Source organism: Tamandua tetradactyla, chromosome 15, assembly GCF_023851605.1.
Source record: "Tamandua tetradactyla isolate mTamTet1 chromosome 15, mTamTet1.pri, whole genome shotgun sequence".
NCBI classification, from domain to species: Eukaryota; Metazoa; Chordata; class Mammalia; order Pilosa; family Myrmecophagidae; genus Tamandua; species Tamandua tetradactyla.
This window is the reverse complement of record NC_135341.1, coordinates 70403-87933: the sequence shown is the minus strand read 5'-3', so window position 1 is coordinate 87933 and position 17531 is coordinate 70403. Positions and strand designations below refer to the sequence as shown.

The following is a 17531-nucleotide window of genomic DNA, read 5'->3' as shown; positions in this document are numbered from 1 at the left end:
TGGTTGCTGAACAAAGCTCAAGAACAGATGACAGAACACTCTATATCTTCAGACAAGAAAAATTCTAGATTTCCATAATAGTTCATTATGATTTTCACAAAGAATTCAAAAACATTGTGATGGTTAAGTTCATATGTCAACTTTGGCCATGTGAGGGTGCCCGTTTTTCTGGTCAAGTAAGCACTGGCATAACCATTACTTCAAAGAAATTTCATGGCTGATTAATAAATTGAAGGCTGGTTTACTAAATCATTACTTAGTTTATTTCCTCTATGGCTAATTACATCTATTATCAAATAAAGAAATGTCTTCTACAAAGAGAGAACTGAATCGGTTGGATTTAATTCAATTTGTTGAAGACTTTTAAATGAGAAGAGAGAAATTCCATGTCTTCTTCAGCCAGCCAGCCCCTCCTGGAGAGTTCATTGATGACCTTCATTGGAGTTGCCAGCTAGTGCTGTAAGAATTCGAGAGTTTTGCCACGCAAAGGAGGACTCCAAGAGACGTTCTCTCATGCAACACGCAAGGGGTTTATTTTCCACACATGTGTGGGGCTCGCTCAACACGCAGGAACAGAGAGCCCCAGTTTGAGTTTGCAAAAGCTTTTTAAAGGGTAAGATGAGGAGGTGGGGGTTGAGCATGGGTCACAGGTGCTGTTTTGCAAAAAAGCAGATAACGAACAGTTTTACAACAAGCATTTCTTAACAGTTTTACAACAAGTAATCTTGGCGCCAGGATTGTTTATCTTCAGCCTGATGGGGCCCATAATTCTTTGCTTTTCAACTCACACCAAATGTATAGCAGTGAATATAAGATGACACAAATGCTTTTGCTGGATATTTCTGTTATTCAGAAGCTAAAATATATGTAAATAGCTAAATTAAGCAGGAAAAATAAGCTACTGCTAAGCTTTATAAAATCCTTCTTTACCTAAGAAAAGTTAGCTACTGTTAAGCTTTATAAAATCCTTCTTTACAGTGCCTACCTTATAAAATTTTGACTCATGCATCCATACAGTTGGTGTGAGATACTTTTATAAAATCTCATATTTATAGATATCTTCAGTTGGCTCTGTTTCTCTGGAGAACCCTGAGTAATACAATAAGTTCCCTTGGGACATTCTAAGTTAATGTGGAAAATGATATGCCTGTTGTGTTATTCCTATCATCTGCATCCATACAAAATCCCTAGAGCATAATAATTATTTATGGCATATTTAATCTCCTTATTTATCCTTATAGAAAATACTCATTGAATTTTCAACATTGTGCTGAGTGTTTAAAATTGAGTAAAAGAAATACATGGAATTTGTGTTCACAAAGATTATATTTTAGTCAGGGGAAAAACTACATGTAAGTAGTAAGTAAAGAAACAAAAATATTAGATAGTTTTTCATGTTATGAAATAACATAGAATGTGAATATAAAGTAAAATCTAAAACAATATACACAAACTGTTCTATACATTTCTTAAGAGGATTAGATAGGTAAGTTTCATACTCACCCAGTGAGAGCAGATGACGGATATTCTCCAGCATCACATCTCTGAACAGCCTTCTCTGGGATGAATCCAGCATGATCCACTCTGCCTGAGTAAATTCTATAACTACATCTTTCAATTTCACTAATGCCTGAAAACATCAGAGATACAAGTATTCAGAAAGGACCATATGCAAATATTCAGAGTACAATGATTGGGAGCACAGCACTGAGGAATTGGTAACCGTTGCATAAAGCTCAAACTGTATTTGCATTTCAAATCAGATGATTCTCAATACTGAGCAATTGGTCTCTCACAGGTATGGACACATACATATACACACTGATTATTTTACTTAATAATTTTTATAAAATCTCAAAAAACACATGGTCTAATATAATCTTGACATTTCCCAATAAACCGATCATTATAACTTGCAAATGATGAGGTATAATTTGCACTTCAGCGTTTATAACAAAAAACATTTTCTGCCTATTTCAAGCAAATATACAGACTCATCACAGGACAATGAATACCCATGTGTTGCCACTTTTATAACTATAATTATATTACTGCCCCAGATGACCTGTTTTCTCTCTTGTATGACATCATTTCATAAACAGCTTGAAATTTTGAAAGATCTAATGAGCTTATGTGTAAAATACTTTGCATCTGAACATAATATACAGCTATATTTTTCAATAGAATGGCAGCAAACTTTTCAGCTAAGTATAGCATTCTACAGAACTAAATAGGTATCATGGATAAGTTGGTACAGTGTACGCTGCCTCATTAAATTTTCCATAACTTCAGGTATTTTTAATAAAATACAAGTATGGATCAGTTTCTCACCTCACAGGAGTTTCTCCTGAAACTCCTATACTGAAGGATGATCTTAGCTCCTAATTCCAGGGATATGAGATCATTCAAACTCAGTTTTCCTTGGGATCTTCAAAACCAATGTTCATCCTCTCTTTAATATCTTCACCTCCTCTTCATGTTCAAGAATAAAAGAAGGTCCTCAAGCCATTCTGGTCTCTCCAACTCATCACAAAAATTCTCAGGGCTATGAAATTTACTCTACCTACTATACTCCTAAATGCAAGCTAACATTAAAGAAACAATTCTTTTCATTACTCCTATTTACAAAATTTTAATAAGTTGCTTAAAATAAGGGGAAAAGAGCAATGAGAGCAAATGAAAGGGAACATCTTAGGTGTCCTTTTTGAAAGTTTTAAAAATATACAAATATACAATATTAAAACTTTAACTTATGACTTGAGGGAAATGTGGTTCCTCTTTTCCTTCTATTAACTAATTCTCTCATTTGTTTCTCTCAACAATGCAAAACCTCCATCTTAGCAACTGCAACTCTGTACTGATGAACTCACTTGCTGAACACCAGCCTCCCTACCAACTATAAATATTTGCTATTACTCAATTCTATCAACTAGGCTCACTGTACATCTAAGCCATTTGCAGGCATTAACAGGATCAATGAGTACATTATTTCTCTAAAGAGGACATGGGCAGAATGAGAACAAACCTCTCTCAGTTCTCCAGTGAATACAGAGTCTTAATGGAGTCTGTAACAAACTTGTGCTGGAAAGATTACTTATTGAGGAATGATCACTGTGCCAGTTTGAGAGGATTGATGTACCCTTGAAAACCCATGTTTTAATCCTAATCAAGCTTGTGAGAGCAATGGTTTCTTCTAATCCTTATTCATTATCATAGCTTGGAAGCATTAGATTATCATTACAAACACATGACTCAATTTTAATTGTGGGTGCTAAACTTGATTAGAAGGATCAACCTGGGTCTTTATTAGTTTGCTGGAATCCTATATAAAAGGAGCCATTTCAGACAGAGTCCCTTTTGAGAACAAGAAGAGAGATACAGAACCATGACAGAAGGATGAGAGAACCACAGAGTCTACCAGGCAACAACCATTGGAGATGAAGAAGGAAAATGACTCCCAGGGAGCTTCATGAAGCAAAAGGCTTAGAAAGAGAGCCAGAAGATGACACCATGTCTGCCATATGCCTTTCCAGCTGAGAGAGAAATGCTGAATATCATCAGCTTTCTTGAACCAAGGTATCTTTACCTGGATGTCTTAGATTGGACATGAAATATGTCCATAGACATATTTTTTCTTTTTTTATTTATTAATTTAAAAAATAACAACAAACAAAACATTAAGATATCATTCCATTCTGCACATATAATCAGTAATTCTTAATATCATCACATAGTTGCATATTCATCATTTCTTAGAACATTTGCATCAATTTAGAAAAAGAAATAAAAAGACAACAGAAAAAGAAATAAAATCATAACAGAGAAAAAATGACTATACATACCATATCCCTTACCCCTCGCTTTCATTTATTACTAGCATTTCAAACTAAATTTAATTTAACATTTGTTCTCCCTATTATTTATTTTTATTCCATATGTTCTACTCTTCTGTTGATATGGTAGATAAAAGGAGCACCAGACACAAGGTTTTTACAATAACAGAATCACATTGTGAAAGCTATATCAGCTTATATCAGCTATATAAGAGCCCCATCTTGGAGTTTGTTCATATGAAACCTAACCCCATAAAGGATAGGTCAAGTCTACATAGACATATTTTAACTGGACAACTTCACAGTCTTAAAACTGTAAACTAGCAACTTATTAAATTCTCCTCTTAAAAGTCATTCTTTTGATTCTGGTATTTTCCATTGTGTCAGCTAACAAAGTAGAACAGATTTTGGCATCAGAGAAGTGGGGTGCTGCAATTTACAAATACCAAACATGTTGGAGTAGCTTTTAAAATGGATAAGGAGAAAATTCTGGAAGAGCTGTGAGTAGCTTGATAGAGAAGGCCTAGAATGCTTTGAAGAGCCTGGTAAAAATGGGGACTCTAAAGATACTTCTGATAAGGCCTTAAGCAGAAATGAGATATGTGTTATTGCAAATAGCAAAGAAGGTAATCCTTGTTTTAAAGTGGCAGATAATATGGCACAATTGACCTGTAGATTTGAATGGAAGGCAGATTTTAAAACATGTGAACTTGGTAATTTAGTAGAAGAGATTTCCAAATTAAATGTGGAAAGTGCAACCTAGTTTCTCTTCACAGCTTGTAGCAAAATGCAACAGGAAAGGGATAAGCTGAAAACTGAATGCTTGGGTACAGAGAAACCAGATGTTGATTTTCTGGAGAATTCTGAGCTTCTGGAAAGGGGTACACCAGAGAATAGTGCCCTACATGAAGATTTAACCAAATGTGGAAACTGCCAGCTATTTCAGAGAAAGCCAGGATTGGACATGAAGTTATCAAAGACAGATTTGTGGAAACTCCTTATGTCTGATGGACATGATCTGAGACTATTTTATAGAAAGCCAAAGAAGGTGCTACAGGAGCTGCCTAAAAAAGAACCACTGACAGTACAACAGAGAGGGACACAGAAGGGACACATTGGAGGAAAAATAACTTCAAAGGTAGAATTATGAAGGCTGAGGTCTGAAGTCAAGATGCCTCATTCTAAGAGAGTGGACTCATCCAAGCATGTGGAGAGTGTGAGTTTGCCCCAAAGGGAGAGGATGGGCCTTCCACCTCATTGCAGTGGAAGAGTGATGATACCTCAGGCCTGGGAGAGGGTGCAGCACCCTCTTTGGGGATAGGGAAAAGTAGGGCTGCCACCACATGAAGGGGTTAAGTGTGTACCCTAAAGCTTGCAGTGATGCTTGGTGTGGCCCTGATGCTTAGAGAAGGTGGAACTGAGTAAACGATGGTCTCTCCAGTGTCTCCTAAGGTTGAATTCAGATAGGCAAGCATAGGCCTGTAGAAAGGGTGGAACTGCTGCTTTCTAAAGCCTCAAAGATAAATGACTCTCAGATTTGATATCTAATGGAATTTGCCCTACAGGTTTTTGAGACTGCTTGGGTCCAGTGACACATGTGTTCCTTCCTCCCTATGGAAATGGGTACATATATCCTATGACTGTTTCTCCTTTTATGTTGGCAGCAGATAACTTGTTTGTGTTTCACACTTGTTTGAGTTTCACAGGTCCAGACCCGGAAAAAAATTTTGCTTTACAACTGTCCAGGCCTGTAGTTGACTTTTATGAGAATTTTACTGGTTTTAACCTTGTGTTGTATTTGTAGTGTTACTGAAATGGTTTAAGGTTCTCTGACATTGTAATGGAATGAATGTATTTTGTATATGGGGAAAACATGTCTTTTTTAGGATCTGGAGGGTGGAATGTGTCAGTTTGAAAGGATTTATGTGCCCTAGAAGAGCAAAAACCATGTTTTAATCCAAGTCAATGCTGTGAGAACAACAGTTTCTTCTAATCCTTATTCAGTACCATAGGTTGGAAATTTAAACAGCAAACTTGAACAATCACCATTCCAGAGGCCAGGATAAATACAACTTTAGCTCAGATCCTTGAATACCTTCTAAATGAGATTAGAATATTGTTCTAGTTTGTTAGCTGTCAGAATACAATATCCCAGAAATGGAACAGCTTTTAAAAAGGAGAATTTAATAAATTGCTAGTTTACAGTTCTAAGGCTGTGAAATTGTCTAAATTAAAACAAGTCAATAAAAATGTCCAATCTAAGGCATGCAGATAAAGACACCTTGGTTCAAGAAGGTGATGACATCCAGCATTTCTCTCTCAGTTGGAGGGGCACATGGCAAATGTGATGTCTGCTAGCTTTCTCTCCAAGACTCTTGCTTCATGAAGTTCCTTGGGAAGCATTTTTCTTCTTCATTTCCAAAGGTCATTGTCTGGTGGACTTTCTGCTTCATATGGCTATGTCCTTCTGAAACATTCCCAAAAATGCTTCTTCTTTTAAAAGATTCCACTAAACTAATCCAGATCTATACAGAATGGGTGGAAACACGTCTCCATCTAACCAAAAATAATACTTACAAATGATTGACCACATCTCCATGAAGATAACCTAATCAAGTTTCTGACCTAAAGTGCTAAATAGGGATTAGAAGAAACCATTGCTCCTACAAGATTGATTAGGATTCAAGCACGGGTTTTCTTGGGCACATAAATCCTTTCAAACTAACACAAATATCTGTGCCCATCTACAGAAAATACATGGTTAATTTCAGTAAAAAGAAGTATTCCTTACTCACCAGTGATTGCATAGTCAACAGCTCAGCTGAGAATTGTCTTCCTCTGAGTTTACACTCACAACAAGATAAGCACTAAGTAAGCAAAACTGAGAATGTAGAAAAATCTATTAGATTCTGGACTTATCATGACTTCCAGACACAACTCTCATGACTCCTAATCCTCTCCTCCACCTGGGAATAACCCCAATCCAATAAATAGGAACATGAAATATGCTCTAAGAGAATAACTTCTTCATACAGAGAAGACGAAATCATTGAGTTATATATCTTCATCAGCCCATGGCTTTCAGAGATTTTCCATTCCCTTCCTGACTCAAAACATTTGTCTCCACATCCAGAGAAATCACTGTGGATTTTCTCAGCTATAAATACGTCTGGCCCCTGAAATATCCACCCCCATCTTCTCAATTCTCACCCCTGTCCTATTTTGCTTTGTATCTGTCCTTCTGAGGATATTTGCCAGAAATTTTCCTGGTTCTTTCACATTAAATATCTAATACTATTATTGAGATAACCAAGAAACCTTTCATTTTATTATCAAAGACTTGTTCCACTTTGAGGGATCAATGGATGGCTGTTGTATTACAAATATATTCCTGAAAATCTCTTGCATCAAAGAGTCACATATGCACATGTGTCATAACATCTCACAATCTTGATAGGTTCAGGAAGCTCAAATTAAATGGAATTAAGGATCTGGAATAAAACCCATACCTCAATTTGAAATTAGTAAAATGGCAGTTGACATCTTATATTATATTCATAGTTTTCAGTTGTAACATCTTTCATTTCATAATTTATAGATGTGGAAGATCTTCTGCTTTAAATTTTTATTAACATTGTTAATAAATATATAATTATTTCATGGACAAATGATGATATTTTCTGAAAACAGTCAGATTAACTTATGCATTTGTTCCTGAATTCATGTAAACAACATTGTTTTAAATGTGTTTGGAGAATTACATTTATTTAATCTTTAAATTGACCATATTGATTAAGGTAGATTTACCTATTTAACAAATTAAATGAAAAGAGATTCAGAAACCTTAGAAAACAAGAAAATTTCTAAGGTTTGTAATCTTAGAAAAGTACATGGCTAGAAAAAGACACAGCCAGAGTTTAAACTTTTTCTGCTTGTTTCCCAGTTCAAATTTCTTAAGGCTTACACCATTACCTGAATGCCACCTCTCATTTCAATAATCAGATGATGCACCTTACTGTGAAAATCTCCTTTTCATGTGGTTTGTTCTCACAATTATGCCTCATGCCCAGGTTCCCCTCCAATGTGAGAATTTTCATGAAATTGAATCCACAACCCAAACATAAACTTCTGGCTCACCTGAGGTTTACTGTCCAACATAACCTACACTTACTCACATCAATATATATTTACTGAGAACAATATTTCTCATGTCCTGCCTTGTCCCTGCTCCACACAGAGATGACTAAGATGTTGAGCCAGGTTTAAACACTGAGTTCTTTCCTCCAGGTCACTCATAAAATTTGTCATTATTCATGTATTTGTTCATTTCTCTGTGCTTCCTACTAGTCTAAATTCATGAATTTATTCCTTGAATGATTTTAGGCAAGTTTCCCTGAGAAAAGTACTAATGAATTTTGAATCTAGAGAAAGTGTTTGTCCACTATAACCCAACCTGACCTCAAATAGCCTGGACCTAAGTGCTTGCAGTCAAATTCAATAATTAGAAAGTAAATAAGGACTTTCTTTTTTTGTTTAAAATTCTCTTCCTTATAAAACAGAGCCCAAACAGGCCAAAGATGCAAACAAATCAATACTTATGGATGATACTTTCATCAAATTCTACACTTAGGGGTTCTTTATCAGTCTAGAAAAGGTAACATTTTCATGGAGGACCCTCCTATAACACAGTTGAAAGTGTGGTCAGTCTATAATCCAAACAAACTCTCATTAATTCAGATGAAAGATACATATAATCAACACATGCCTTCTTTAATATCATCATTACCATCAAATTACATAAATTATGCAGATGTCCTTTAATTCCTCCTAAAATACAAAAACAAACCTATATATCTTTTCCCAGAGAACTCTTTCTTTACTGATTTTTATATGTTGTGTAAGTACTCTGGAGAATCTACAGGTAGAAGGGCTCTACTACTCTTAATCTATAAAAGGACTTGTAATCATCACCACTTCTAAGGATGTGAACATTAGTGTAGTCTACATAAGATAAATATTTTTGCTAAAAAATATATACTCAAATAAAAATATATTCATTTGCTTTTTTTTCAATGGACAGGCAAATTTCATATATATGGAATCATACAGAATGAGACATTTTGAATGTGACTTATCTTTCACTTAGCATTATGTATTTGAGATCCATCCTTGCTGTGTGTATAATGTTGCTGAGTGGTGTTTCTTTGTATGAATGTACCACAGTTTAACCATTCACCAGTTGAAGGATTCTTAGAGTATTTCCCAATTTGGGGCAATTATGCATAAGGCTGCTATAAACATTTGTATACAGATTTGTTTGTTAACCTAGGTTTTCATTTCTTTAAGATAAATGGCTAGGTGTGGAAATTTGGGTCATATGATATATATGATAAATGTATGTTTAATTTTTCAACTATCAGAGTTATCCCAAGTTTCTGTACAATTTTGCATTTTTCCAGTGATGTATGAGAGTTTCAGTTGCTCTCCACTTTAGCCAAAATTTGGTATTGTAAATTTTTTTAAAAGCCAATCTAGAGTATTGCAATAGTGGATTTTTGCCTGCCATGCTGGATGTTCTCTCTTAAAAGACTCCATTAGGTGGCCCAGCTTGAATGTATGAAGCCACATCTCCATGGAAAGAATGTAATTAAAGGTCCCACCCACAATTAGGTGGCTTAAATCTCCATGGATACACCTTAATAAAAAATAACCTCCCAGCAGATGAGTAAAAATTAAGGACATAAATAATTACATAATGGGTGGGATGAGGGGTAAAAAATTTGGGTAGATTTTAATATAGTGGTAAATGAGGAGGGGGTAAGGGTATGGAATTTACAATTTTTTCTTTTCATTTCTTTTCCTGAAATGATGCAGATATTCTAAAACTAATCATGGTGAATACACAGCTATGTGATGATTAAAAAATTGAAAGTAGGGTGTATTATATGATGATACTGTGAGCCTTCAATTGTATACTCTGGATAGATTGTATGCTGTGTGAATACATCCAATAAAATTGTATAAAAAGTGATTCCATGCAAAAATCTTGAGTTGGGATTAAAGAACATGGTTTTTTAGGGGTACACAACAATTCAAAGCAGCAAATCCTACCCTCTGGACCCCAAGGAAAACAGATATTCTTTCCATATATAAAACATTTCATTACAATATCAAAAAGCCTTAAAGCATTTTCCTAACAATACAAATGGAAGGCAAAGTCAGAACCAGTTAAAAAAAAGCTCATCAAATTCAGTTATAGGCACTCTGTCCCAAGGCAAAATTTTCCCCTGTCTCTGGATCTGTAAAACTCAGAACAAGTTATCTGTTGCAAACATTTACAAGAGGCACAGTCATATGGTCAACATTATCATTTCCATTGGGAAGAATTGAAGGAAAACAAAGTTCACTGACCCAAGCAGTTTCAAAAACCTACAGGGCAAACTACATTAGGTTTCAAAGTCTGAGAGCCATTTATCCTCAGGGTTTTAGAAAGCAGCAGTCCACCCTTTCTAAGAGAGTACAAACACTGCCCTCTTCAAACACTGAGGTGAAAGGTACAAACTTGGGAAACATTTGAGAGAGCACAATTATTTTGTTTCCACCCTCAACAAGCATTGAAAGAGGACCTGGGATCTCTGCCATCTCTGGAGCACTCTAAACCCCCTCAGAAAAATAGAGGAGCAGCAAGGCTCTCCCCAAACCACAAGGAACGAGCTCCACCCTTTCTGAGGCCCAGTCACCAAATCTCTTCCTGAACAATGAGGCAGAAGACCTGCTCTCTGCTTTCAGGGCAAACTCACACTCTCCAAATGTATGGAGGCCTGCTTTCCTGACCTGAGTTTTCTTGGTTTTAGACCTTAGCTTCCATGTTTCTGCCTTTGAAATTATTTTTCCCTTTTAATGCAGACTGGCTAATGAAAGACCACTCTTGTTGATCAATAATCAACTCTTGTTGATTTTCTAGGCAGAATACTGGGATCATACCTATCAGTTGATAGGGCTTTCCACAAACCCTCCCTGGATAATTCCACCTCCAATCCTTGCTTTTTCTGTAGTAGCTTACAAGTTCCATGTTTGGTTAAATCCTCACATGAAGCACTATTATCTTGGGTCCCCCTTTCTGGAATCACAGATTTTTCCAGACAATCAATTTCTAATTTCTTTATACACAAGAGTTCAGGTCTTGGCTTATCTCTTTCCTGTCACATTTCACTGTAACCAGCAAGGAGAAACCAGGCAACACTTTCCACATTTGTGTAACTCTTCAGTTAAGTATCCTAGCTTGTGGCTTTTAAATTTTGTCTTCCATTCACAACCAAGACTCAATTTGGAGAAATTCTCTGCCACTTTAAAACAAAGATCACCTTTCTTCCAGTTTGGAATAACACATATACCATTTCTGTCTAAGGCCTTATCAGAAGTAGCTTTAGAGTCCACATTTCTGCCAAAAGTCTCTTTTTTTTAAATTTTTTATTAATTAAAAAAAATTGCAAGAAACAAACACAAACATTCCTAATATATGCTCCTTCCATTCTACATATATAATCAGTAATTCACAATATCATCACATAGTTGCATATTCATCATCATGATCATTTCTTAGAACATTTGCATCAATTCAGATAAAGAAATAAAAAGACAACAGAAAAATAAAAAGAAAACAGAAAAAAATTATACATACCATACCCCTTTCCCCTCCCTTTCATTGATCACTAGCATTTCAAACTAAATTTATTTTAACATTTGTTCCCCCATTATTTATTTTTATTCCATATGTTCTACTCATCTGCTGACAGGGTAGATAAAAGGAGAATCAGACACAGGGTTTTCACAATCACACAGTCACATTGTGAAAGCTATATCATTATACAATCATCATCAATAAACATGGCTACTAGAACACAGCTCTACATTTTCAGTCTGCCAAAAGTCTCTTTAAACAAAGTAAGCCTTTTCTAAAAAGGTCCTCAAAGGTCTTCCAGAGTCCCCTCTTATCCATTTAAAATGCCATTTAAAAAATATCTGCATTTGCAAACCACTGTTATCTACATCTCTTGTACCAATAACTGTTTTAGTTTGTTAATTGTGCTAGAAATGCAATATACCAGAAATGGTTTGGATTTTATAAAAATAATTTATTAATTTACAAGACTACTCTTCAAGACCATAAAATGACCAAAATAAGGCATCTAGAGAAAGATCTTTTGACTCAAGAAAGGGCTGATGATGTTCAGTGTTTCTCTGTCAGCTGGGAAGGCATTTGGTGATGTCTGCTAGTTTTCTCTCCTGAGGCAAACAACAGTTTGAAACTGGCAAAGAGGCAATACATTGTTGTTTGCCAATTTGAAAAAGGAGCAATAAAATTTATATAGTCTTACAAACTTAAAGAATATCGTTCAATATATTAATATGTTGTGTACCAAATTAATATGATTAAATTCTGCCCAAAATTCACACCAAATACACTGACAACATTGATAAACTGATTCTATTATTTATTTGAAAGACATAAGGTCAAGAATGCTGCCATTGAAGTTTTTGCTTTAGTCCCTGCTGGGTACTTCTTGCTGTTTATGATCAGGGCCTGACAGGCAAGAATATGGATCCCTATCTTGGTAAGAGTGATAAATTTGATCAGGGGGAAGAGGGTATGCTGTTATATTACACAAGGAAGGAAGAATATGTTTGGCACCTATATGATTTACTTAGGTACCTCTCTATATTCTCTTGTCAAACATTGTTAATAAATGGGGAATTTAGCAAACACTGCCTGAGCAAGGCATTGTGACAAAGAGATCTGACCCATCAAGGGTAAGACCTAAGACTGAAAGAGTTGCCATGTGGTGGTGAGGGAAATCTACAATATACAAGGTAGAAGGATACTGATTGACCCCAAGAACACCTGAAGCCATGGTAGCATTATGTGTAAATATACTTCCTCTTGCAGATTCCTTCAGGAAGAGGAGCCTGGGGGAACACCTCCCTGAATAAAGATAGATCCAAGTGAGACAAGAGAAGAAATGGATGGACATGTAAATGGTCCACCAAGATCCTTCTTATGTGAAAAATTTCCAGCTCAGCTTCTGAATGTTATCCACACTCTGACAATGTCCTTTATTTGTCTGCGTATTTGAGGATTGCCTCACCTGCAAAAACCACATGCCATGGGTCACACATCCCCAGGGTGATTAATGGAGACCAGGGTATGTAGTTATGGCCATTCTAGTTCAGTTTAGTTCATATATACTGGGCCATGTCAGTAAAAAGGTTGCTTTGCAGATTCACTTTTCCCTCTGCCCAAGATTTCTTTCTCTATTCTCCTTTCCACCACATTTATCCCAAGAGCACTTCCAAATAAAAACATTAGGTTCTGGGAATCTAACCTGTGAGAACAGTCAAAATTGTCTGGAGAGAAAAGAAGATTTCATAAGCAGGAATTATTCAAATTCTGCTGAGGATGAAATAAGATGAGGGCTGAAAAACTCATGAGACTGCTATATTGATGAAAATATTAATGTCATCAAAACTGATGTCCATGAATTAATGGGAATAAAGACTCAGATTGGAGAGGGCGAGAAGGGTGGGATGAGGAGAGAATCTGATGTATGGACTCTGCTCTCAACTTACACTGATAAGTACATGAAAGGCCAACAGCTGTAAATAAAAGTTCAAAAGTGTTTTAACTGCTCATCTAGTTTCAGTATGGAAGATTTTAGAGCACACTGCAATTCAAAGAGCCTGAATCAAAGTTTAGATAGAGGAGATTCTAAGATAAAATATATTATTTATAAATAAAGATATAAAATTCATGATACTTTAGCAAGGGATGGGAATCAAACACAAAGTTAGAAGTAAAGAAGTCAACTGGGATAAAGGATGATGCCTCAGCTTCTGTGAAGAGATGCCAGCAGAAGAATATTTTCAAATTTAATGCCTCAAAATACCTACCTCCAAAGCACCTGTTTTATTTCTCAAATAGATTTCAAATGAGCTGCTGAATTTGAGTGGAAAAGCAAGAATGTGGAGATTCACAGACATGGCAAGGATGTAAAAGAGTATTTATTAAACCTGGGGAATGGAATTGACATGAAGACCTAATGAGATTGCCTGAAATGTTTGAGAAATGCCCCCAGATAACCTGGCGTCACAGCATCATATACAGGGAAACAATTACAATGTAACTTAGTAAAAGAGTTTCCTCCTGGGAACCAGAAATTTCAATCTAGAAGGGCCTATCTCTGCAGTAAAAATTGTTTCTGAGGGCCATTACAGCTTGGAAACCTTCAATATGCCACTTAGGGGGTCTCAACAATTGGCAGTTATTACAGGGGTTGGTAGACACCTAATACTAAGACACACCAGAAATATGCATGCTACTAAACCTCAAAGGAATGTTAAGACTGAGTGTATCTGAAGCCCAGGACTGAATATAATGATCCCCGTGACCAAATGCAACTCGTGCTTGTAGAGTACAGGATAAATTCAAGCATCACTAAATATGACCTATTTGTGCCAAGGAAAACTAATTTCTCCATCTGAAAAATGTAGGTGGTATTTTAACCAACTTCTTTTTTCAGTGGTAAAACAAATAGGTGATGTAGAGTGCTTTGAAGTAAGCTCAATAAAGATATTCAATTAACATGTTTATAATAACAGCAATGAATTATTATTTAAGTTTTAAATAAATAATTTTTTCTTAGTTCAGGGAGTGATCAGTCAAGCCCTCTTTATGAGAAGTATGAAGTTTGAATCTAACATATTGCATCAAATTAGAAAACATTGTATTCAGTTTGAACAGAATTATGTGGAAATGTGTGAATCCTTATTAAAATATACCAATCATAGGCAACAGAACAATCCTTAAAGAGGAAAAAGAAAGCTCATAATTTTTCAAAACTTTGAAATAGCATCAAACAGGTCTTCAAGTCAATGATATATTCCTTGAAAGAATAATTCTAACAAGATTAAAAACCTCATACAATGAATTCAGAAAATGTCACTATTATCCTGATAAATTCTACAATATTGAAAAATCTGAAGTTTATTAAAACAGCTAAAAAGCGATAATCACAATAGAAGTCATAGTTTAAACATCAAACAATATTCTTAATTATTACAGATATGAAGCCTGGAAATAATTTTAATAAAATGGAAAATCTTTGAACTCATTTAAGGGGTCCCCAAAGAGCCTGAGACAAAAATACGCTTGGTATAATTGTTTATTTATGAAAATTCACTGTCATTGCTATGGCTTAAATTTTGTCCTAAAAGATTTTTAACCTGAAAATAGTCTTCAGTCCTGACAAATTCAAACAATTGGGATAAAACAATTCTCTTTTTTTTGTCCCATCCTTACTATACCAGTTCAGGTGTTCAGCAGTTCAGTTTGTGACAGTGAACATTGATGGCTTTTGTTTAATCACCAATGAAACTACTTCAGGAAGCTCCTAGCCACTGCCCAACTAATTCTTCGTATTTCTTGACTGGGAATTGACTTCTTCAGAGTTCCTCAACTAGTTACAAGTAGTTTCTCTCAACATGATTCCCAAAACATGGGCATTAATAAAGAACAAACGCCTAAATCAAAATATCTGTCATTCTTTCAACAGAGTTTCTGAGACTTTTCACATGCCACATGTGATATACAATCCTGACATAAGCAGAATTGATACCTTCCCTTCTGGAGTACATTTGGGTCAAGAGAGTTAAGAAAAATGTATTACTAGTGGTGCATACTTTGGTGTAAACACAGTGGTTTTATCAGGATCTTGAGAGATGACAAGGTTGGGCTTCAATATTCAAACTATTAAAACCTAGGTGAGTATCTAAAAGAAGGCCATGCAGGGTATTGTTGTCATAAGGAATCCCAGGAATAGGTGACTGTATGAACAAGTCACTAATGCAATAGAGCCTATGGCCACCCCACAGGACAAGTGAAGTTGTTCATGTGCTGCTGAGGTCAGGTACACACAAACTGCTTGGGAATAAACACAGATCCAATATCATCACATGACCCCTAAGGCAACCATTTCAAGCAAAGCAAGGAATCAAAATCTCTCTATGGGTAAAGTGACATAGTAGTAAAGCACTTATGGCCTAAATTCAGTAACTATGTGAGCTTATGGGTGGTTTTGAGACTGAAAATGTTTCATGACAATTCCAATCCTCCTGCTACTTTCCTGCCACATCACTACCCATCTGTCTCCCTGATAAATAGTCTCAATTCTGTGGATCCCTGCAGGGGTGAGACTACAAAAGACATAGACTCATGACTTTAATTTAAGCAACTACATCATATATTTATAAAGATTCTCATGCAATTCTTCAAGAACCACTAGAGACCCAAAACACTCCACCCTTCTGAAGAGGCACTGCATCCTGGACTGAACCCTACTGTGAAGAAAATATACTAGTCAGACCCATGATAAAAGGTTACAAAATCTTGACTAGTATCATAATGAAGATGGAGGAGAAGATTATGAAAATGGGTACAGTTTCAGTTTTTCCCTATTTCAGAAATATTGGCATGTTCAGAAGATTCAAGGTTTACATGAAAAGAAACACAGATGACAAATATAAACAGATAATACATGTAAACACAGATATCAGCATCCACTCTTCATGAGAGAAAGCTTATAAAACTCGAAGAGGAAAATGAGTCTTTTAGTTTTCTGTCTTTCTAACATAGTCAAATTACCCAAATGAGTGAGGATCAAATAAGAAAAGGCAGGTATCCAGGGTCAAAACCAATTCTCCACCTATATACAACTAACTAATGAGAAAATTATTGCAAAAACGTTATGACATAGGAAGAAATGCAAAAATGGTGAGACTATGGACTGCTCAATTAGGGCAACCAATTCAAAGAAGAACTAAAGAATATGCAAAAGCATGAGAAATTGTGCCCTAGAATGTAGGTCCCAGCAGGCCCACAAAACTCAGCAGTGAAGTAACAATAGAGAGGGCTGCCAAAAGGAGGATTGTCAGGTGAAAAAAATTAGATATAATAGATTACAACTTGAAATTAAAGGATTGGGAGTAATTTTACAATTATTTTGCATATTAGGGATGATAATTGATTAGATGCAATCAATTGGATTGATCTAATCAAAAGGATATATTAAAACAATGGCTGATCCCAGAATAATTTTTTAATGAAAAAAACCCCTACAAAACAGCAATAAGGGTTTTATACCTATTCAAAAATAATATAAACACTAATTACATTTAACAAGACTCATGATATAATTATTTTGGTATAAGGTTCAGGCTAGGAATTGGGCAGGTATAGTGTGCAAATGAAAATACTCATCATTTGATACATGGAGGTATCTAAAGATGAATATAAATTTGGAAAGATAAAATTAAAAACAAAAGATTACTAAAAACTGAAAAATACAAAGAAACCTTAAAATAACTGAAAATACATACTTCTCAGAAATAAGGTTGAGGATGTGAAGAAATAAGGTATGGGGGAATTCTTGTTTATTACATTATTGGTGTTTGTATTATTCAGTATCTCATCCTAAGACTATTTCATTTTCATTTTGGTCCAACATCCAAAAGAAGGGAAACAGTTTGGGACAGCAAGAGTTCACTTCCAACTGTTAACTTTTCTTGGCAGCCATCTGTATTTTCTCTTCTAAGCAGAGATTCTTTTGGACATGAATAGAAGGAGACAGTGGCAGTATCCTCACT

At 35.5% G+C, this 17531-nt stretch overlaps 1 long non-coding RNA gene across 3 annotated transcripts in view; it reads right to left on the bottom strand.

The window, feature by feature from the left end:
* The window catches only part of LOC143656894 (uncharacterized), a 176835-nt gene that overhangs the window by 141264 nt on the left and 18040 nt on the right, over positions 1-17531 (bottom strand). For all 3 annotated transcript variants that reach the window (XR_013162620.1, XR_013162619.1, XR_013162621.1), the window contains exons 2-4: positions 6629-6714; positions 2332-2472; positions 1504-1630 (exon numbers count right to left, since the gene is read on the bottom strand). This is a non-coding gene — a long non-coding RNA (uncharacterized LOC143656894). The remainder of the gene's footprint in view (positions 1-1503; positions 1631-2331; positions 2473-6628; positions 6715-17531) is intronic.